The sequence below is a fragment of the Dermacentor andersoni genome, chromosome 5 (genome assembly GCF_023375885.2).
Source record: "Dermacentor andersoni chromosome 5, qqDerAnde1_hic_scaffold, whole genome shotgun sequence".
Classification (NCBI taxonomy): domain Eukaryota; kingdom Metazoa; phylum Arthropoda; class Arachnida; order Ixodida; family Ixodidae; genus Dermacentor; species Dermacentor andersoni.
The window spans coordinates 128588648-128612183 of NC_092818.1; the positions used below are offsets into that span (position 1 = coordinate 128588648).

Sequence of the window (23536 nt, forward strand, 5' to 3'; positions counted from 1 at the left end):
GTAACTAACCAAGCGGGTTGCAACCCTAACGAGCGGGCCAACTGCCTGGCGCGTGAATTCACGAACCGCGCCCGAGATAACGGTCCGGCTCTCCCGTAGGATTGCCCCTTCAAAGATAATCTTACGACCTTTCATGAAATTACATCATATTACAGACAAAGCAGGAGAAAATTCCCTCCCCCCAGCCCGAAACTGAACAGGGCTCAGGCTGTTACTTTCAGACTTTTACAGACGAGATCCTACCTCACCCCTAGAGCGCTGAGTTGGATAGACCCGAACTTCCCGCAATCGTGCTCGAAATGCGGTCATGCGTGCTGCTCCTTCGACCACATGCTCTGGCTGTGCCCGTACAACGCGGGCTCCGACTTTCATTAACAAGTCCAAGTGGGACGCCTTGCTGAAGAGCTCGGATTTCACAAACCAACTACAGGCCGCCCAGAGGGCCCGCGACGTCGCGGAGAGTCACCACCTCCCTGTCCCGTCGTGGGCGGAGCCAACAACTTGATCGGGGAGCCTTCGGTCCCCCCAATCGAGTTCCTCAGGACACTCTAATAAAGTTCTTGTCACTGTCACTGCCGCAGGTGGGTAACGATCCAACGCCCGTATAGGGTCCCACGTCTTCGCATTACATTTTTTTCATCCATCATCATTTCCATTGCTTTATCATTTCTTTAATCCAATTGGTCCAACTAGACCAAGAAGCCCACTTGCTGGGCGGACTGATGAGCAACAGGATGTTGACGCGGTAGAATTTGTAGTGCGTTTAGTTTCCTCTGCGCTCAACCCTGAAAAGACGGATATGACGTGGTTGCTACTATAGTGCGTTTGTAATCGTGGTTGACTTGTGGCGCCAGCTTGTCCACGTGCACTGTGTGTTGTGAATAAAGCGTTACTCTTCGTTATGGTTTCGAACGGTTGGTCCTGTTTTTTCCTTGCTCCCGCACCTCATTAAGACTACTCGCGCTTACTATGTCACGACAAGGTCTCCATAAACGCGCAGTGAGTTTGGCTGCAAATGCCAACGAACGAATGCGCCGTCTAGCGCCGCTCATTCGGCTGCAATGACAGTTGACTAAAGCATGTATGCTATGCGAATGGTTCCGCACACATTAGTCTATAATCGTAGACGGGTTTTTCTGGCATTTGTTTATTTGTTTACTTCAAGAAACTAGGTTATACCGAAAAACAATAAATTACGTTTAGTGTTTACTAACAACGGCGAAACAAATGACAAAAAAATAAAACATACCTGCCAGAAAGATAACAGAAAGCAAAAAAAACAGTTGCAAGAAGTATAGTAAAAGCAGGAAGTGTTAGGCGATGCCAAACGCACGAAAGACATGTCTTTATAAAATCGGTAATAACTTAGTAAAAGAAACACACTCCTGCACATAGATGCCACAGCACACAGAGAAAAATGTCATTATTTATTTATTTATTTATTTATCATACCCTCAGGGCCATTACGGCATTATAGAGGGGAGTGGTTACATGCAAAACGGGTAAATTCAACAAACAGGAGTTACTAGTGCAGAAAATTATATATATATATATGTATATACAGAACTATTTAACAAATGGCACCTAGATATACAATGTTAGCTATGGCGTTTGTGAGTACGGGTTCAACAATGTGAAGAAAAAGGTTCCTAGTTAGACAGTGCTAGCTATGGCATTCTTGAATAATTGGTGATGAGGGCAAAAAAAAAAAAAAAAACCAGCACACTTCAATGATTTTTTTTGGTGCTAACCTTAATTATTGCGATATTTCCCGTAAAGGTACCGAAACAACTCGTGAATACTCAATAATGTGCATTTTATCAGCAAAATAAGGTTCATTTCAGGATGAGAGGATATTCTTGAATTTTTGTTAACAGCACTTCATCTGCAAGCGCTTTCGCCAAATACAACTTTTTCAAGAGTTCGGTCAAGATTAGACAGAAAAGTTTTTTTTGGCGGCAACTAACCAGAATTTTCAGGCGGTACGCCTGAAAATTCCAAGCAGTTGAGCCTATGATTGCATAAGTGAATCAACAGGAAGCTTTAGCTCGGGTGCTGCTATCTAAGTACATATAAAATGAGAAGTCGTTTTTCTCGGCAACCACTGCACCAAATTTGACGAGGTTCGTTGCATAAAAAGAAATTTAAAATCTTGTGACTGCTGGTTTTGAATTTTTGATTTAGGTCGTCAATTTTTTATCAAGAAGTGGCGGAAATAAAAAATTTTCAGAAAGCGAAACTATCAAGTTTACAACTATGTAACTAAGTAATAAAAGTGACATAACAATTCAGTGAGTTGCACCTAATAGTAAATCTAAAGCGGAAAAAATTGATATGTTACACATAAATATAAAAAAAAGAACATTAGTAGTGCGGAAATGCAGCTTTTGCAGAACCCTTGTTCACAACGTAAAGAAATTCACGTAATATATAACTTGACATATAGAATTTGTCCGCTTTGAATGATCTAATGGGCGCCGTTTACAGAACCGCGATATCTGTTTTTGACGGAGAGCTATTAATTCGTAAACTTCGTGCTTCTATTTCTTTTTCGAACTTTGAAATTTTTGAGAATTCTTTCGATACAATTCAGGCCCTAAATCGAAATTCCGCTTGCAACAGACGCTAGAATTTTACTTTCTCTTTTAATTGCAAAAAAAAAAAAGCGTTAGGATTGGTCCAGGGGTTATCTCAGAAAAGTGTTTTTGCGTTTTACATGTATTTGAGTATAGGCGGCGTCGGAGTTGGGCCCGAGCTGAAGCTTCCTCTTAAATACTTACTTTGGCTTTGTATGCATGCATTTGAAGCCATTTGGGCGAAATTCTAACCGTGATATTCTTAGGAATCTGAATTTCTCAATGAACGTTATACGAATTCCTTGTCTTGCAGAGCAGCTTCAATAAACGCCGCGCGTTCTAATCAGTCTTCTTTCATACAGGGCCCACGTACCAGTTCTGTGCACGCCATAAATGTTGTTTACGCTTGCGTGCTTTTCATGCCACAGTTTTACAATTCATGCACACCCGTTTCCGGGCAGCCACTCAGTAACTTATCATTCGACGGTACTTTGCACTAAATGTTTTAAACATTTGGAAGCACACCGTGCTTTCTGTTTTACTGACGTCGTGCTGAAATAGAGAGTCATCACTGTAACTAAAACCACGTGGAATCTTCGGGATTAGCTGACTTAGCTAACGCCGCAAACTTTATTATAACTTACGAAAAATTGTTTTATTCGATAGTGGAAACACTAGGTTGACTGTACTGACCAAGTACTTAGCAAGCAGTGTTGGCGTACATGAGACAAGGCAAAAAAAAAAAAAAAAGAGGAAGTTTCGATAGTGGGAACACTAGGTTGGTTGTACTGACCAAGTACTTAGCAATCACCGTTGGCGTACATGAGACAAGGCAAATAGAGAGAGAGAGAGAGAGAGAAAGGAGGTAGCGCGTTGAACTGCAGCAAACGCGAGTATAGGTAGTAGGGGATATCCGCTGTCGCATGTGAGACCTTGCCCGGGCAAAGCCGTGGCGCGGGCTTTTGCAAACAGCTGTTCACACCGCGGCCACCACTGTAGCAGACAACAGCACTACCCGCCGCGTGAAGCTCAGCAGCTCTGGCGTTACGGTTTTGAGCACGAGGTTGCGGGTTCGTTTCCCGGTCCTGGCAGCCGCATTCCGATCGTATCAGAGTGCGAAAAGGCTCTTGTACAGTTCTTTCGGGACAAGTTCAAGAACTCCCGGTAATCAAAGTTAATACGGAGCCTCGTAGTACATACGGCTTGCCAAATAACACACTCTGCGGTTTTTGGACTCTAAACAACATAATTTAGAGAACGGCGTTGATAAAAACAAGACTGGCCCATGCTTTTTTTGTTTTGTTTTTGCCCGTGAAACTCCTAATAAACCTTCGCTATAAAGGTTGCGCTTTCGCTGGCAGGGTGCACATCAGCTGGTTGAAAATTTGTTGCTTATCTTTGCTGCTGGGCACCCGCCGTAGAAGAACAGCGCGTAGTCATCGATAACAGCTAGGCCTATTGTGAGCTGCTTCAAAGGGCGACCGCATTCCTAGAGGGCATCTCGGCTGGCCATTCGATGTACGTCAACAAATGTCAAACCATTCCGCTAGACAAATTCAGCTTGAAGTAGCGAGGAGCCGCGCAGTGAATCGGCAAAGGAGCGGAGGTTACTTAATTGAATGGAAAAGTATTGGGATATGACCCATGTATTAGAAAGCTGTCTCTTAGGGAGGTTCCATTCATCTTTTGTAAAGTTCTATGTATTGTCATCGTAGTCTTTTTTTTTCTTCTGGGTTACAATAATCCGGGAGAAACAATCAACAAGGCTCCCTTACCTCCTCTTTTCACCCTCGAAAATGCTGCGGGTGAAAATATCACGCGTCTTTGCCCCCTCCCCCCCTCCCCCCCCAAAAAAAAAATAGAAAAGTACTGCAGTAACTATTCTTATCGTCCACGGAAGTAGCTAGCTGATCCATCATTGGAAATAGTGGGGAACACGTAATTCCAGTTAGACCTGGCTTCAGACATCTTTGTGGCTCACCTTCCGCAGATAAAATTTGTTTAGAAATGTGCTATACGGCACAAGTTCACCTGTTTATCCACTGATCGCTTCTATTTCGCGCTCTTGAAAGGGTTTTGGATCAAACTAAGGTCAAGAAGAAAGCTATATGTGACAAACAAATTACATACGCGGTTACTGTTGCAGGTAAAGCACCAAAGAGAATTAGCAGCTGATGTATATAGCCAACAACCGCAATTAATTTGACACGATATAATTTGCTTGTTAACTGCCATCAGTAGACCGTGTGAACTATGTTGTAGCTGAAACATTTTTCTGCGAGGGTGCAACAAACACGTATCGGACAAACGACGAGGACGTGTCAGGTATAGTGTCTCAGTTGTCGCCTAATATTTGGCTATTATCCCACCCTCGATGACTCAAGTCTGGCGTCACGATTACCTCTAGTGATTCTGAAAGGACCCGCCGTGGTAGCTGAGTGGCTACAGCGTTCTGCTGATTATCTCGAGGTCGCGGGTTCGACTCCCGGCTCCAACGCCCGCATTTTGATAGCAGCGAAATGCAGAAGACGCTCGTGTATACTTAAATATATGTGCACGCACGTTAAGAAATCATGGGTGATCGAAATAAATCCGAAGCCCTCCATTACAACATCTCTCTATCAGACTTGCTTTCGGACGTTAAAATAAATAAATAAATAAATAAATAAATAAATAAATAAATAAATAAATAAATAAAATCACCTATGGAAGGAGAATGTAGGGCAAATGCTTCAACTCTGGCAGTCCAAGAGGCCTTGCGTTATTGTGCCATCAAAATATTGAGGTGCGGATTCTTAATACCTCAAGGTTTCAGGCTGTTTCAGGCGATCACGTGGACCCGGAGCAAGGCTTGATATCGTCTAGGTGGTACGTGCTCATCCTTGCAATTGAGCCCCACCTTCTAAGCCGCATGGCCGAGCGAGTGCACACAAAGGAAGCGCACTTCTTGTAAAGATACCTACAGATACTATTCGAAAAATGGTGCTATCCCCTGCCAACTTGCTGTGACAGCGCACAACATGTGTCGACTTCCACGTCCTCGTTATATGGAAGGAACACACTTCTCCATTTTGCTGTAGGGACTCCGACTGCACGAGCTTGAGGAATGTTATTACCTGGATAGTGCTTTGAGCGACATTCCGCCAGCACCAGACACAATGTACACAACTGAACTAATCGCATTCGATAAACGAATACATGTTGCCATTCTGATAAGTATGTGAGATAAACTTTCACGAAGAATCGCACGCATCACCATTTATTTTACTTTACTGTTATGTGCATAATCAAAGCATATTTTTGACTATGGTGTTGGGCTGCTGAGCACGAGGTCGCGGGATCAAATCCCGGCCACGGCGGCCGCATTTAGATGGGGGCGAAATGCGAAAACACCCATGTACTTAGGTTTAGGTGCTCGTTAAAGAACCCCAGGTGGTCGAAATTTCCGGAGTCCTCCACTACGGCGTGCCTCATAATCAGAAAGTGGTTTTGGCACGTAAAACCCCATAATTTGTTTTAATAATCAAAGTATTTTCCTACAGGTCAGCTCTTGGAACAAACGTTCGTGGTAATTTGTGACCTCGCTTACGTAGATCTGAAATCCAGAGCGACTGATCATCCCTGTCCCACGAGCTTCGCATGTACAGTGCTCACGGAATGAAACACGTCAATTGTGCGAATTGTCAGTAGTGCGCATACTTTCGTTTCAACCGGCTGCAGTTCGTGTCACATCGATGTAATTTTGGCGCGAACGCTTACACCGGAGTCCTCGTCACGTTTGGTGACCAAATTCCTAGCGACATGACATGGTGCTCTCGCGTAGTTTGCACATATGTAGGGTTCTACTAAATGCTCCGTGTCCTATTTCATTCCGTGAGCACTGTTCATCTCCCGTCACATGGTATTAGTCAATTGATTTCTACCCTCGCGGCGCACGATCTTTTCCACTGGCTGTTGTGGAGTTGTATCGTGTGCATGCTTTGTGAACGCACTGAGCCGGCAGAAGTCATTTTTTAATAAGTGTGCGCGGTGTGTGTGTTGAATGTTGTGCCAGAGAAGTGGTTGGACAAATTTTAGAGGCAGTTGCTTCTTTACGTCCCCCATATCTTTGGCTCTGTATAAGCCAAATCGGAAGGCAAGCACAACACTCTGGGTAGTATTATCAATCAATCAATCAATCAATCAATCAATCAATCAATCAATCAATCAATCAATCAATCAATCAATCAATCAATCAATCAATCAATCAATCAATCAATCAATCAATCAATCAATCAATCAATCAATCATGTTTACCCACAAACAGGAGGCAGGACTAAACGCTGAGGGATAGCTTTATGGGGGTTCTGCTCGCTTTTACAACAGACAGCAGAGCGTTGCAGCGGATTACAGAAGTAAAACCCATTCAGAACTGCGGTACAATGAAAACGAAGCAATGTTCAAACGGAAGTAAACTTAGCTTCAGCTCGGGCCCAACTCCGATGCCGCCTACCCAAATGCACGTAAAACGCAGAAACACTTTTCTGAGACAAGCACTACGTCGATTTTAATAAAGCTTGTGCTTTTTCAGGGGAAAGTTAGTTTCTAGTGACTGTTTCGAGCTGAATTTTGATTCAAGGCCTCAATTTTTAAAAATAAGATTTCGAAAATTGGTCAGTTTGAAAAAAATGGAAACAAGAAGTTTACAAATTCGTGGCTGGGGACAAAGAACATATAATCAAATTATGGCATTTTACGTGTGAAAACCACGATCTGATTATGAGGAACGCCAGAAATTTGGACCACCGGGGGGTTCTTTAACGTGCCCCTGAATATAAGTACACGGGAAAAACAGGTATCGCAGTTCTGTAAACTGCATCCGTTAGAACATCGAAAGCGGAAAAATTTGATAAGCATAGAGCCATAGGCATTGTTCGGAATGACAGGCTGCGCGCAGTTGCTGATAAAAATGTGCAACGGCCTCTGACATTCTTGTCGGGTTTGTTCGTAAGGTATACGTTTGAAGAGAGTACGGTGTTTTCTCATTTCCAACAAACCGTCTTCCGTTAGTGTGGGTGGTCCCGCGGACTCCCTGTTGTAATTGTTCGGACTTCATAATTTCGGGAAGGAGATAAACACAAAGAAAAGTCTGTCGTAATTAACAGAGCCGTTTTATTTCTGAAATGTTAATTTAAGACAATTTAGTTTGCAGATGGTCCCTCGAATTCACTTTGAAGGATCTAGCCTAACCTAACTATAATTGAGCCTCATCATCTTCAACCTATTTTAAGTCTACTGCAGGGCGAAGCCCTCTCCCTCCGATCTCCAATTACCCCTGTGCTGCGCCAACCGATTCCAACTTGAACTGGCATGGTGACAAACAGGTGCGTGCCAATAATGTCACGACTGCACTTGACTGCTGCTGTTTGTGTTAGCTGCGGCACGTTCTTTCTTCAAGTTCAAGACACTTTTGCAGGGTTGATCAGAATTCGTGCGACTTTTCTGTTCGGGCTCCTGAGCGCTCTTCAGTGGTCTGAGAAATGTTTGCGTGGTCGTTAAACCTGTAGCTGCCGTACGTACTGTAATCTCAGGATGACACATCTAAATTAGATTATGCATATAACATCAGGAAGTACGCAGTGGTCTTACGCACAAAAGTAAGAAGTATTACGCTTAGGTTATACGAGACACGAACATCGTAAGCATTGTTGACGAAGAAGTGCTGACGAAGAAAAACTATAGCGCTTTGAAAGCGCAGCGCTCCGAAAATTGGTCGGTTTATGAGCAAGCGTGACGAAGTTATGTTACACGAGAGAATGCGAACTCACTCAAGAGGCTTGACGGGTATAGCTGCACACTTTGCCGTCAGGTACACGGCCAGTCATGCGAGAACTGTCGCAAACTGTATAACCAGCGACGTCGGCAGAGGCACTATCGAATAGGTATCCCGCCAGTTGGCCCAACCTAGAACAGGCGGTTAAAAACACGCGTGCGAGGCATTCAGGCTAAATATAAAATTTTCCTTCACTCTTTATTCTCTCAAGGTTCACGCGCATGTGCGACATAAACCTTGAAAAGACAACAAGGAATGCGAATCCAGAAAGTTCAGTAAATCAAGAGATGTTGAAGGTCTTCCGAAACTTTGCGTTTTGAAAAAGTCCATGAAAGACAGGCTGCGTAATTGTGAATATTATAACGTAACTATTTTACGACCCCCTTGAGGTTACAATAGCTTCTGTTCACTGAAAGGATGCTTTTCGCCACATGTCTTTATGAGAAGTTACAGAACGTTGACTCCATGCGAGCTCTAAAACTATCTACAGGAACTTCAGGTGTGAGAACATCAACTGTTTCATATTTAGCATACTTGTAAACATCTGTCGAGCCACTTGAATAATATACTTGCTGTAAAACATTGTAAAAACATGAAAATGAACCTGCTACATTATGTCATACTGACACCGAGAGCCCAATACCCAGTCGTCTACATTCCAGCTCGTTTTACCGAAGGACTTTACACACACTGTTCAAACTTGCAGCACTGGTTCAATGAAAATGGTTTCAAGATTTGTGCGACGTGCTTTAACTGTCTGTATTTTCTTCATCATATCATGAGAAGCCAACAAACAAGGACGCCAAGGAAAACATAGGGGGAATTACTTGTACTTACTAATTGACTTAAAGAGATGATAAATTCATGACAATGAAAGTGGATGACAAAACAACTTGCCGCAGGTGGGGAACGATCCCACGTCTACGTATTACGCGTGCGAAGGCGTGGGATCGTTCCCCACCTGCGGCAAGTTGTTTTTTCATCCACTTTCATTGCCATGAATTTATCATATCTTTAAGTCAATTAGTAAGTACAATTTCCCCTATGTTTTCCTTGGTGCCTTTGTTTGTTGGCTTCTCATGACATGATTAATAAAAATCTGGCCCCTGGGTTAACCCCCTTTCATCTCGTATTTTCTTCAGTGATGTTTTTTATGCACTATCTTGGCGTGCACATTGTGCACAGTGCACACAGCGCCGGAAAGGGATAATTTCTCAGAGCACTGTCAACGATGGGGAGACTGCGCCTACCACATGAGCTGTTGGCGTCAAAAGTTCACGGACCATGGAATCTGAGAAACAATATGAATGTTTGCCCAGGCCAAGCAGAGGCACCGAGCCAAGCGCAGGTCAAGCCAAGCCAGGCATTTGGACTTACAGCCTGTATGCTAGTATACTTTTACACTGTATACTTTTACACTTTATACTGTATACTTTTCGCGCAAGCTCTCGAATTGAGAAAGACTAAGGGATGGCGATTCCTCTAGACTGAAAACTTCGCGATCAAAGTCAGGAAGACTGAGAATAGGCGCGTCTATCGCATTTCAGGTGTAAGCGATCTGGCTATCTTTACATAACCAGTGTGCCTGCACTCCCGTTTTTCCGAGGTAAATCCTGACCATGAATAAAGGTATGTTTTCATGTGATAAGTTGAAAACGTTGTTACATGACAAATCACCCAAATTTTCATTCATTCACTTCAATATTCGAAGTCTGCGCAGACATCATGATGACCTTTTGAACTTTCTTTCTTTAGTTAACCATAATTTTTCTTTAATACGCCTATCTGAAACATGGCTAGCACCAGTAGATGGCAATATATTTGGTCTGCCAGGATATACCAGTGAATATAGTTACCGTAGGGTTCAGCGAAGTGGTAGATCGTCGATTGCGTACACTCGTCGTCATGACCTTTCGTTCTGCTATTTGTTGTGCGAGTCTGTCTGGCTGGAGCTCGACCGGAATGTCCTGTCCCTCAATAACCAGAATACAATCCTGGAATCCGTTTATCGTTCCCCCTCATCGTCGTATTCGGACTTTTGTTCACAGCTAGAAGAAATACTCAGCGTCTTAACCAATGAAAACAAGAACATCATCATTTGTGGTGATATGAACATAAACATACTTAATCCAACATAAAACATACTACATAAACTTAAACATACTAATCCCAACTGTCAGTCATGCTCTGATTATACCAACTGCTTATTTAGCTACGGTTTGTCTTCCTAATCGATGTTCCAACCAGGTGCGACACTTCTGGTTCTTGCCCATTGATAGATCATACATTTTCCTCGTCACCTTCTGATTATAACACTGGAGTAATAGATTATTCCATTACTGACAACTATCCTCTGTTCTTCTTTCTGGGTGCCGCAAAACGTACCCAGTGTCACCAATATTCCAAAAGTTCTTTCAATGAAACTTCTTTTTATACAGAAGGTACAAGGCACTTGTTGGAACAGAGTTTTTAGAACTGTTCTGACAGGGCGTACTCGATATTTTTATCAACAGTAACAAATTATATTAATGAGTGCACAACTCGTGTGTCCTTTAAGTATAAATTCTCGTCTCACAGAAATCCATGGATTACAAATGCGTTGCTGCGCTCTATAACAAAAAAGAATAATCTTCCAAAAAGGTGAAACTGCAGCCTTTCAACACAGCTTTACGAACTAAATTTAAGAATTATAGCAATATCCTTTCTGGTATCCTTAAACGCGCAAAACGGGACTATTATGAAAGACGGATAATTCAGAACGGAGCGAATACCAGGCCTAACTGGGAGTTTATTAAAGAATTTCTTAATATTACACAATCTAACACGGGCATTAAAAATAATTTACAACGACGAATGCACAAACGAGGCTGACATATCAAATGCTTTTAGTGATCATTTTGCCGCTTGCCAGAATACGCTATTGCCTAGTGTTCTAAGCCATCTCCCACGTTGCCCTCAGTCTTTTTTCCTTCGACCGGTTTCTTTCGAAGAAGTTTTAAGGTAATTTCTTCTCTTAAAGTTACTGGACCTGGCCTAGATTCTATTCAACTTTCTAGAGTAAAACTGGTTGCGGCAGACATATCATTTGTTTTTGCAGACATCGTTAACAAAATTTTTAGCACATGCATATTTCCTGATTTGCTGAAACATGGTAAACTAATCCCTATGTTCAAAAAAGGGTTCTCGTGAAAACATTAATAACTACCGCCCAGGTTGCATTTTGCCGTCTTTTAGTAAGGCCATCAAAAAACTTATTTACACTCGTCTAATGCACTATCTAAATAAATTTAAACTTCTTTCTCCGTTCCAGTTTGGTTTTAGGCAGGGTTATTCGACGGAATTGGCATTAATTAATTTCACGGATAACATTAAACGATTTATTGACGAATGGTTTGTTGCAGGAGCCATATTCATCGGTCTAACAAAAGCATTTGACACTCTCGATAATTCTCTTCTTCTGTATAAGCTCGAATCTTTCGGTATTACTGGCCCACCTTTAAATCTTATTCGTAGCTACTTGTGTAACAGGCCTGAAGTATTGTATGTTAATGGCCAATTCTCTTCTACCAAAGTAATTAACTGTGGCGTTCGCCAAGGCTCTATACTAGGTCCATTGTTGTTCTTATTATTTATAAATGATCTACCTAATGTACTTACCACTTGTAACTGTTTGTTATATGCCGATGACACGCACGTTAAAGAACCCCAGTTGGTCGAAATTTCCGGAGTCCTCCACTACGGCGTGCCTCATAATCAGAAAGTGGTTTTGGCACGTAAAACACAATAAAAATATGCTGATTACACGACCATTTACTCATCACAGAAATCGCTTACCGCGCTTCAAGACACACTTAACACTGATCTTAACAATGTGTATTCGTGGTGCACAGATAATCAACTTCAAATCATTCCTTTAAAAACAACGTTTGTACTATTTCATAACCCACAAACGGCGATTTGTTCTTCCATAACTGTCTCGGTAAATACTTATGTTATACCGACATGTTATACTGTTAAATTTCTTGGTGTTACTCTCGACAAATACCTTAAGTTCAATAGCCATGCCAACTCGCTAATAAAAAGGTTTCATTTGGCATCCACATTATTATTAAAACACGTGCATTATTCCAACATCATGCTATTAGATCGTTGTATCATGCTTATATTAATAGAAATTTATCCTACTGTTTATCTTCATGGACTAATACATATGCTATTAATCTCAGACCACTTGAATGACTTCAAAATCAAGCAATAAAATAAATCACTTTTAGCTCATTCCCTTGCCAATCTTTACCTATCTATCAACATCTTAACGTTTTACCCATTTAACAGCTGTTCTACCACAAGTTGTCACTCATTACATTTCGTCTCTTTCATCGTGAAATAACCTTAGACAGTCTTCCTTTTGATAACCTCATGAACAAAAATATACTAGGTTTTCAGAACGCAATAATCTATTACCTAAAATCAGATCTAACTATGGAAAATTTGCACTTCGTTTCTATGATATTTCACTTTGGAGTCGCATCCCTGTTAATATTAAGTCATCTCTTTCATTGCAGTTTTTTAAACACAATATGAGAAGAATACTGTTAGCAGAACCAACTTTTCATTTGTCATAAATACATTTTCATAATTATTACATTTTTTCACATTACTTTTATTATTGTATCGTTAGGCTTCATATTTCTGTAAAACACTTTGTATTTTTCTTTGTTAGTAATATGCAGAAGAGCAAAATTTTTTGTTACTCATTACTAGATATTCCTGCTTATGATTATTTATTGTGATATTGCTGTATAAAGCTGCTTTTATTACATATGCAATTGCTTTCTATTTATTATAACTTGTTCCCCACGAATTGTATTTCTTGACGCGTTTTTTCTCCTTTTTTGTTTTGTTTGTTTGTTCACCGTCTACTTGCTGCTCTAATACTCTTATGCATCCACTAATTATAGGAGGTCCCCCTGGCTGTTTCTCACTCTGGGGCCTCCTTATAGTGTATATAATATGTAAGCCCGTTTCTTGTACATGCAATGACAATAACCTTGAACTTGAACCCTACGTTTTTTTTTATTTTGGACAAATTATAAAGAAATCGCACAGAGCGTATAACACATTTCGCGCTGTTCAGTTGGATTGCCGCAAGAGATGGATGTTACTTGTGCGACAGATTACAATCTCCGGATGGCTAATTCAAAAGATTCACAAAATTGTAATTATTCGCCTGCAGGCGCTTGTTCCCATAGCGAAATTGAAATCGAGCAGCATAGTGTAGTCACGTCTGCTCAGCAGAAACCGTAAGACTAACGCCACTTTCGTGATATTCGCCTCCAAAGTCTGCGAAGATAAGTTAAGGTAATCCCAAACTATTTGACGCGCGCTTTTGTAAAACTGTTCGTTGAAACGTCCATGCATTTTGTAGGATACTATAATGTTCGATATCTCAGAGGTGCATGGTGCTAGGCTGACAGTTCCTACTAAGCTAACTTCGCTATACCGCTCGGCCTAAATTTCGCAATTGCAACATGTGACCTGAAGTGAGTAATTAGAATGTTAATTAGCAATATTTCTTTTGCTGTGTGATACAACGGCACCGATAGACCACCAGGTAAGTCCACGGTAAAAGTTTCTGTCAACTCCTCAATGTCCCACGTGCGGCATGTGCAGGACGGCCAACCACCCCGTGTCAAAACGCTCCCTTGACCTTTCGCGGATGTCCCGTAAAATATTACGCTATAAAAATGTTAGGCCTAAAATATTAGGCTACGGAAATTTGAGTAGCTTTTGAGTTCTCGTCGTCAAGCGCCCACGACGACTATTTTTCTACGCCACGTACACTCGTGCCGCGCGTCTAGAAACATTGTGAAGAGACAGGTCATTCCGGTATGATGCCAATGTGTTTCCGTGTCTTTGGCCAGCATTTATGCTTCATTCAATGTCAAAATGGAATGAACACACACGCAAAAAAAAAAAAAAAAGCTGGTGACACAGCAGGATGGATTCGATTTCAAATGAATGAAGGGTTAAAAAATAAGTTCGACACGGAAACCATACCCGCCTTTGCTTTGTGCTCTCTTATTTATTTATTTGCTTATTAATTTTTTTACAGACCTCATGTGAGGCAGTGGTAAGGGGAGGTCACAGTAAAGAAAAGAGAGAGAGAGTTTTTAATAACAAGGAAGGCAGAGAGGCCGGCCTGAGGCGCACTCTTACCTTTCACGGGGAGGTAGTGCAATATGGGAAGGGGAACAGGATGGGTGATTGAGGGAGGAGGCAAAGCGCATAACGGGGATGTCTACTTGTAGCCTTGAGGTCAGAACTGTGTTTAAAAAATCCCGTAAGGCCTGGATGGCCTGAAACTAGATTATAGTCACACGAGGGGCCCAACATTACGTCCTCTGGCAATGGCTGGGTGTCGAGACGGGCAAGAATACCGCGCCACTTCTGTCTGTCGTTTATGTATCGAGAGAAATTACGTACCGCATGCTTGATATATTCGTGCACATGGCGCCGCTCACGCCCTGGAGACGTCGTCACGGCCTGAAGTGCAAGTAACGATGTGCAAACGTCACTACCAGTTGAAGACGGTGCAGAACACTGCGCCGAAATTCTTCGTGGTAGCCTAAACGTTATTCTAAGGTCAAGTCTCTGGAAATGTCTGTGGCGATTTTCCGCATGTTTCCAGTGCCTTTCTGTTACCTTTAGTACGAGGCATGAGAGAGGAAAGCTGACATCCCTACTGGAAAATTCACGCCTCACTGAACGCTGTCCGCAGTTGAGGAGGTTGCCGCAAGGTGTAGATAACTTTCTCTCTGACTGCCACAAATTCAGTGGGTATCAACGTTGTCTTCTTATGCAGACGAAATTCTCGAATGACACGATGTGCCGGAACGAGGAAAACCATAGCTGATGCGGACGATGACACCAAACCATTTCTAAGACATTTATAGAGATACCATACTCTTTATTCCCATATTCCAGTGTGAGTTGCCTCAGGACCACGGTAGGTATTCGTTATTTCTTGGAAATGCCGGGAATATAAAGTCGCCCCCGTATTGTGTTCAAGACCCATGGGGCAATATTTGGAGGATCAGCGGGGGCAAAGTATGACGGTGTGACGAATTCGTGGCTGTCGATAAAAATAGACTCCGGCCACATGTCGGGAAGCGCAGACAGTAGGTGGTGTCTGTGACGAGACAGCGGCCACACAAACGCTCGAGCAGCTTCGATGCGCAGAAACACGGACACAAGAGCGACGCGAGCTTCCTCTATTGTGTCACAAGTTGAAGTCATGTTTGTAGCATTTGTGCACAGGCGCTTTCCAAAGGATGCAAACATGTTTCGTCGTTAAATGTCGGATATGTACAGCTTGTTTACGAATGTCGTAATGACGCCACTAAATTTTCTATTGTTGATTGGCGCCGAGCTTACGGCAAGAAGTGACTTGAAAAATATAGATACTGTCACCAACCGCTTCTACAGAGCCAGGTTTCTAGTTCCCGTGAAATTATACGGAACTACTAGTTGCTTTGTCGTCTACTACAAAGAACCGATAAATAACAGCAACCAAGCTTTCAGCCACTACAGCGTGAATATTGCTACTAGGCGCTGTCAGCGATGAAGATGAAGAGGGAGAAGACGACGCTCGGTGAAGTTCGTGTGGTTAATAAATTTAATTAGATTACTTTGGGTGCCTGGTCATAAGGGATTATACATGAACGAGATGGCTGACAGTCTCGCGAGAGCGGCGCTCAATGGCCTCGTATTATCAGTACTTCCGGCATCAGTTTACCGAACCAGTACTACACTCAAGAGATATGCAATTTCTCTAGACATCTTGAATCCTGTGATAGGAAAACTTTCAGAATATCGACACCTCGTATTCCTTTCACACAAGAAGTAATTTTTACTCGGTTAGGCTGTCGAACACCATTATTAAACTTTTATCGTCACAAGGCTGGTCTGGCACCCTCCCCTCCGTGCCCATTCTAGCGGATAACATTCGTCTAGTGATTTAAGCACTTTATTAAAAATTTTTTAAAACGCTGTCATTCAGCCACACACATTATTAATTTTGCGTGTGCATAATCCGAAATGCTGCCCTTCTTTTCACTATATTTGTTTTTGATGGCTTTTAAGTTCTTCCGAAACAGCGGGATACGTTCGGCGCCATTCTCAAAAACGCTCCTGAGTACTTGCAGGCATAATTTAATAAGAAAAGGATGTTTTTTTTTTTGGAGTAACGAAAGTCCTTGCGAGCGCCGCCATGATGAAGTGGATGATTTTAGTGTAATATTATTAAAGTTCCGGGGCCAAATTCCCGAAGCTCTTTGTCCGTAAAGGCTGTTTGCTACTGGCATGTTACATTCACTGATCACATTGTCGCGGTGCTACGACAAGACAGACCGACGAAGACGACGATCATCGGTGAGACGAAGGAGACTCATCTTCGATTATTCGTTTATTTTCCACTTGATTACTCATTTAACCAACTTATTTTTCAATCACATTACCACCTGGTTTGTGGCACAGTGAGTATGTGTCATTAATTGAGTCGTCGTCGTCATCGTCGTCGTCGTCGTCGTCGTTGTCGTCGTCGTCATCATCATAATCATCATCATCATCATCATCATAATCATCATCGTCATCATCATCCAATGCTGTTAGGCTAGACAATCCGCCATAGTGGCTGTGCCCAAGCTATAGCGAATATACGTTCATTAATCCCTGTCTCTATCCGTATCATTTTTGATGGATGTGCTGGGCTTCGGCGCCCGACGGAACTCCGCAGCGGACTTGCCCTCTGCCGTCCAACCATGCCAACAGACGAGGCCACTGGTTCGTCATAATTGCTGGCATCTGCTCTTGTGAACAGTTCTACCGGAAGAATAAATTTGTGAGCCCGGGCCCCTGGAGGCTGCTAATAACATTAGTGCAGGTAATCCTGGGTAGGCGAAGAGCGCGAAGACGAAATTTCAGCCAGCGCCACCGCCAGCTCTCAAAGAAAGGCCGCACACCTGGGTACTCGAGCACAAAAAAGAAAGCTGGGACACTTCCCCTGGACGGCTCAGCCTGATCAATTTGCCAGGTCAAGTTTCAAAAACAAAACTTCCCTTGTGTGAGCCTGGAGGGCCAAATAAATCTTTGTGCCAATCCGAAGGACGAGCTTAGGTTTGTGAATTCAGCCTCAATTCACGAAGAATTTAGTTCATAAGACCCTTTTACCATCATCCGACAACGTTCACTAATAACGTGTCCAGCATGTGGATTGACTGGGACCTGCTCCTACACGAACACTTCTGCCGTAATAACGCTTTCGTCAGTTGCTCTCACGTTGCAATTTTTCGTGACAATCTTGATGCTGGACACGTTATTAACGTAGGGGACCGGCCATTGGAAAACAGCACTTACGCACAAAAAGCTTTCTGAATTCGTCACCCTAGGGCTGTGACCATTGACGATAACCGGGTCTACTGATCAGTTCTAGCTTATGAAATGCTTCGTGAATTCGGTCCAGATTGCGTTACGATATTCTTTCGCACCCTGCTACGATTCCAAAAGCCTCCACCACCATTCACAAGTGACGGTAGAACTTCTAGCGGATGAGCTTTTGTAAATACAGATGAGAGCCTTTGAGTTTGGTGCTTGTTTTCCGCGACTCACATACTTTTCGTTGCTTTGTGAACTTGAGCAGTTGGCCACAGTTCAAAATGAGGAAGATATTTCAAACGCCGCTGATGCCTTCCTGATTTGTCATCCCATGGCGACAAATGTAACAGATGAGATGTGTCGCTTTAGGAATGAGTGCTCAAAAAGGCCTTTATTATCAATGAAATCTTGCGTGTAGTCATAATTTGCCCGGATGCTTGATGAGAAATTTGGGCTTCTACAGTAGAAGCAGGAACTCAGCTTCCGTCATTCTGATTACGCGTAACAAATAAAATGCGAAGTCTTTGAGGGCCTACGATGGAGTTTCCCCTGAAAGGCTTTATGTACAGGAAAGAGGTGGGCGGATTTTACTTTCAGAAGAAAAAAAACTACTTTTCCCCCTTTTTGGATAGATGCACTTTGCATGAGAATGCTGAGCCTATCGTAATAGGAAGTTAAAGAGAAGTTCATAGCAAGTTCACTACATTTATCTGAAAAGCCCTTTCGTAGCCCTTACTCACACTCCTTTGTCGCGTTTTACGTTTTCCAGTGAATAAGGCGCTTTGTTAAACACGAAGTTGTAAGTTGGATGCCTTGGTGTGGTTGCCACATTTCGGTTTGGCGCAAGGTAGAAGATCGAAAATACCCGGGCAGTGAGATATTAAAGCGCTGTAATTTTTCAATCACTCAAGCTTTTTTCTTTGTGCTTTTTCCACACACAATCATCTCATTTACCGCAGATCAAACAAGACTGGTTGTAATCCTCCGCTATGTTGTTAGCATAGCGACGTCACGATAGGACGCGGTGTGTTTATTGCTAGCCCAATGGCTATGGCGTTGCACTGCTGAGCTCGAGGTTGCGGGTTCGATTCCCGCCGCGGTGGCCTCATTTAGATGGGGGCGAAATACATAAACACTCATGAACTAGATTTAAGTGCACGTCAAAGGACCTCCGGTGGTCAAAATTAATGGCCAGCCCCCCTCCCTCCTTCCCCACGCCCGATATCATATTGTGATTTTGGCATACGGGAAACCACAAATAATAATTACAAGAATAATTCATTGCCGCGACGCTGGAGGCGCGTTTGTGCCGTCGGCGCCGCCGTTCGGTCAGGGGTTCGGTCCTGGGTTCGACTGCGTACGAGTAGTGCGCGTGGCCCGCGCGGCCGAGCGTTTGTTGGACGCCGTGTGATATGCTGCTGGTGCCAAAGCCAGCGTGCGAGGCTGGTGGCTTGATGCGCGCTGTCACGCACGCCCAGTGCTGGAGGTCACGTGATCAGTATGTTTTCTGGAGACGCGGCACAGTTGAAATGGTCTAAGGGGTGGCGACACGGAACGTTCGGTTTGGAACAAGCACGTGGGTTCCCGGCGCTCTCCCTCATTCCATCGTTGTGCGGATATCGAGAGAACTGGGGTTCATGAGTGTCTTTTTACAGGACACTACTACGTGCGCTCCTGACATTCGCTGAGGCTGTCGGCCTCGCCGACCGCCTTTAGCTCCATCGCATTTCCGCGGCGTGCTGCTGTTTCTGGTGCACTTTCTCTCCCTCTACTTTCATTCCCTACCCCCTGTGCAGCGCGGTTGAGGTGTCCTCTGCTGAGAGACAGTTACTGCGCTGCACTTTACCCCAACCCTTCCTTCCCATCAACAAGAATCTCCTTCTTTATCGCGTGACACCACGCGTGTTGACTTAGTAAGATAGTGTTTACAGCAGTTTACATAGCCCATCCAACTATGAGTCTTGCTTCCCGTAATAGCCTAATGGTTTTCTATCGATGCCATTATTTCTCCTTTCGAACAGAACTGCGTCGTACTTTTTCTTTTGTTTTGTTTTTTTGCTGGCATCGAAATGTGCCGCAATGAATGAAGCAGGTCTTCTAACTCAGTGATGCGGTGGGTGTACTAGCTCTAAAGGAATGCTTTTTTTTTTCGCAAGGATGGCGGTTGCAGCCATCAGTGCCGCTACAGATAACACAGATTGGACTGTTCTGGCTTCGTGATACGCGGACGGCGTGTTTAAGCTACTCGCTCTGAAGTGAAGTTCATAAGACGCAACTTACAGCGATTTTCTGCCACTCCAGGCTCGCCTACGCGCTTAGCACTAGGTGGACAAGGTCGAGGGGGAGCCATCTGTTGCGGTGTTTCTCGCAGCCCCATTTTATCAAGTAAATAATACTTACTTTAAGTGCTATGAGTGTTCTTTGCCCTTTTATTATTATTATTATTTGAAAATACTGCCAGCTTCTTTTTGGCAGCCAAAGCGGGAGTGGTACATAGAAAATAAAAAGGGATACTGTACTGTTTGGGGCAGAACGGTACTGACATCTATTTATTGTTATTTATTGTTTATTGTGTCGGTAGGTAAATATATTCGTTATTTGAGCACGCTGCCGTTGCACAAGCACTGTCCAAGGGCACGACAATGGGCCTACGAATCTTGCTTGCGATGGAAATTCCTTCGTCATCGTGTGTTCCCGCGTGGTTTCACGAGCGATAAAATTTAGGCTAATCTCGAGGTTTTGATCCGAGACACGATTGTTGGCTTGGATGAAAGCTGCAGTTTCTAATGAGAGGCAGGCAAAGCACACGGAATATTTACAGGAATAACAAAAAGAAAGTTACCAACCAACGCAGGACTCTGGAGTCATTGTTCCGTCTAGGTCCACGCGCAATAAATTTGTCGGGTTCTCACATCCGTGGTGCGATGACATTTATTTTACTTTTTTTTGTTCTGTACATGATTTATGAGTGCACGCAAACTGCACTGTAATATATATACAGCGAGGACATTTTGTTAAAAATATAAAATAAGAAGAGGTTGAAGTTCGGTTGATCTAGCAAAACACAGAAAGAAAACTTTAGGACATACATGCAAATTTACCAGGTCGGTTGTGGGTTGTTAAATGAAAACTGAGACTCTGAAATACTTATTTCTGAAAATTTTTCATCGACACCTTTATCCCTTTCTACATGATCCCCAGCAAGCGAAATTCACGCGTCCCACTGTTTCTAACAAGCGTTCATAGCATGAGTGAAGCGATCTTTCGCCGCCTCCCTAAATGTAGCCTCCGATGTGTTAGCTACGCTTTGTTCCATGTCAAAGCAATGTCTTTTTTGCCACTCACATAAGCATTGCAACAATCCCCTTGATCGTCCCATGGTTTAGAAGCTGCACTCTCCGACTTCAATGTGCACAGTCGACGCCACCCTTGTATAGAGCGCGGGAACGGCGGCCGCCATGCCGCTCCAGCATAGAGTTCCGTACAATGATTGTAGAGGGAGCTCTGGCGCTAGTGTCTACGGGAAATGGGAATTATGGGAATACATGAATTTGTCTAAACTTCGTCATTCTGGCTTTAAACGGGCTTGTGACTTTGTGAACTCGTCACTTTCAGCAATGTATGGTGTCATAACTAATTAAATAAAGATTATTAAAATTGACCGATAACAGGATTCGAACGCAGGACCTCTAGCACAGAAGCCTGATATTGAAATCATTAACCCACGGACGCTTTTTTTGTTACCTTCATTACAACACCACGTAAACGCGTGCAAAGCAGGTCATGTGGTGCAGAAAAATAATATTACACAATTTGGAGAGACTGTACATATTTCAAAGGCCCTCAAAGAGGATGTCACAAACAGCAAACTGTCAAGCTCCTGAAACCACTCTGGTGGTTCAATCATGTGCTTGAGGGCATCATGCGCGTACCTATAAGACTTTCACTTAGGTGTTCCCTCGCAGACCTTTAATCTACGCGGACATTCCTGACATCCATACGCGTTTTCCATACGCTGTTCATACACAAAAGCATTATCAAGTTAGCCGGCACTCCCCCTGTGTCTGCGCATGGTAAGAACCGAATACCTAAAGGACTTAACGGCAGTTTTTTCTTCAGAGTTCGTTTGAGGACATCCCACAAGAATTAACCCACGGAGGCATGCGTCGATAGGCAATGTGAAACGCCCTTATGAATTTATCGCGGGCATGCCAGTGCCTTGAGACGCTTGGCGCGTTTCGATTTGGCGACCTCGACAAGCTCAATCGTTGCAATTAGTGCTGATTGAGCGTGTTCGCAGCGTCTTCTGCACTTCGAAGAGTATAGATTGCTCTGAAATTTATGACAGTGAAGGCATAGAAATCGTAATAAACAAAGCTACAAAGACGTCTGAATCCACGAGCACAAAGATCAGACAAATCCATGTACTTCCCATCATTCCCATGGTGAGTCAACGACTACAGCGCCAAAGTTTCCTCCAGTATATTGCAGGAAACTATGCGCTCCAGAGGCGGCCAGCGGCGTACACACGCGAGACAGATGCTTGCAGTAGTAGAGGATAAGAAGGGTTATTTTGAGTGCTACGTTGAGCAAAACAAGGAAAGGTGCCATATTTTTTTTATGTTCTGATTTGAGTAATGAAACAAAAAGCGATGAGAAAATTTAGCCTAATTGACAAGCAGGTTGGGAGCATTCAATCGCTAATCTGAAGACATGCGCTGGACCCTCTGAGGGTACACCCAAGCTCCGTGAAGGGAGAAGTGAACGAGTACACGAGACCGGTGGCACGAGTGGGCAGCAGTTCCAAGCTCCTGGGGAAAACGAGGTCCTTCCGGGCGAGAAGTGCATGGAAAGGTGCGCAGGACCGCGGACTCAAGCGCGGACGAGGGTGTCCGACGTACCGAGGCTCCAGCTTCCATTGTTCGAGACGCTGGATGGCCGGAGGGCCGCCGATCCGTGAGCTGCCGCACCTGAGCTGTCCTCACGTGCGGCAGTTACGAGCGGCGTACGAGCCGGGCACCGAGGCCATGCTGTCTCTAGGCTGCCGCTGCTGATCCTCAGCGGGACGTGCCTCCCGAGAACCGTGCTGACGGGGCCTGAACGTGTCGTCGTTGCAGCCGACTCAAGCACGGGGATTCTACAGTGCCGTGACGGCGGAACCATGAGCCTCTCAGCTTGGGACTGCTTGAACCCGTTTATTCTCGTGTACACATGTTTGGACGTGCTGACTGCCCCCGTTACGCAGCTTGTTAACTTTCTTTATATTCTTTTAAGGTTCTTTTAATTTACTTCAATGTTCACAATAGAACAACGTTCGCAAACGACTCGCTGTCTTTCTTCATCTCTGCGCACTAGCAAAAGTGCCGAGCAGTCCTAAACACAACAAAGTACATTGCTTCGACGTGGAACAATGTATAGTTAAGACATTGAGGCGATTTTTGAATAGGCGTCAACAGATGCCTTCACTTATGTTATCTGGCCTTCGTAGAAGTGGTGGGACGCGTGCATTTCGCTTACTGGGGGCCACATAGAAAGAGAAAGAAATTTCAGAAATAAAGATTTCAAAGCATCAATCTCAGCCTTTATTGAACAACCCTGGTATTTGTAGGCATACGTCAAGAACAGCGTCAGCTGAGCGTGAACCTGTAAAGTAATAATGTGATTAGCATGCTTTGCCTACTTCAGGCGTTTTGAGCCTGCCTGCGTCTGTCTG

The 23536-nt window shown here is 43.6% G+C and overlaps 1 protein-coding gene across 5 annotated transcripts in view; it reads left to right on the forward strand.

The window, feature by feature from the left end:
- Positions 1-23536, forward strand: part of LOC126531136 (glutamate receptor ionotropic, kainate 5-like) — a 193160-nt gene that overhangs the window by 70212 nt on the left and 99412 nt on the right. The window lies entirely within an intron of this gene.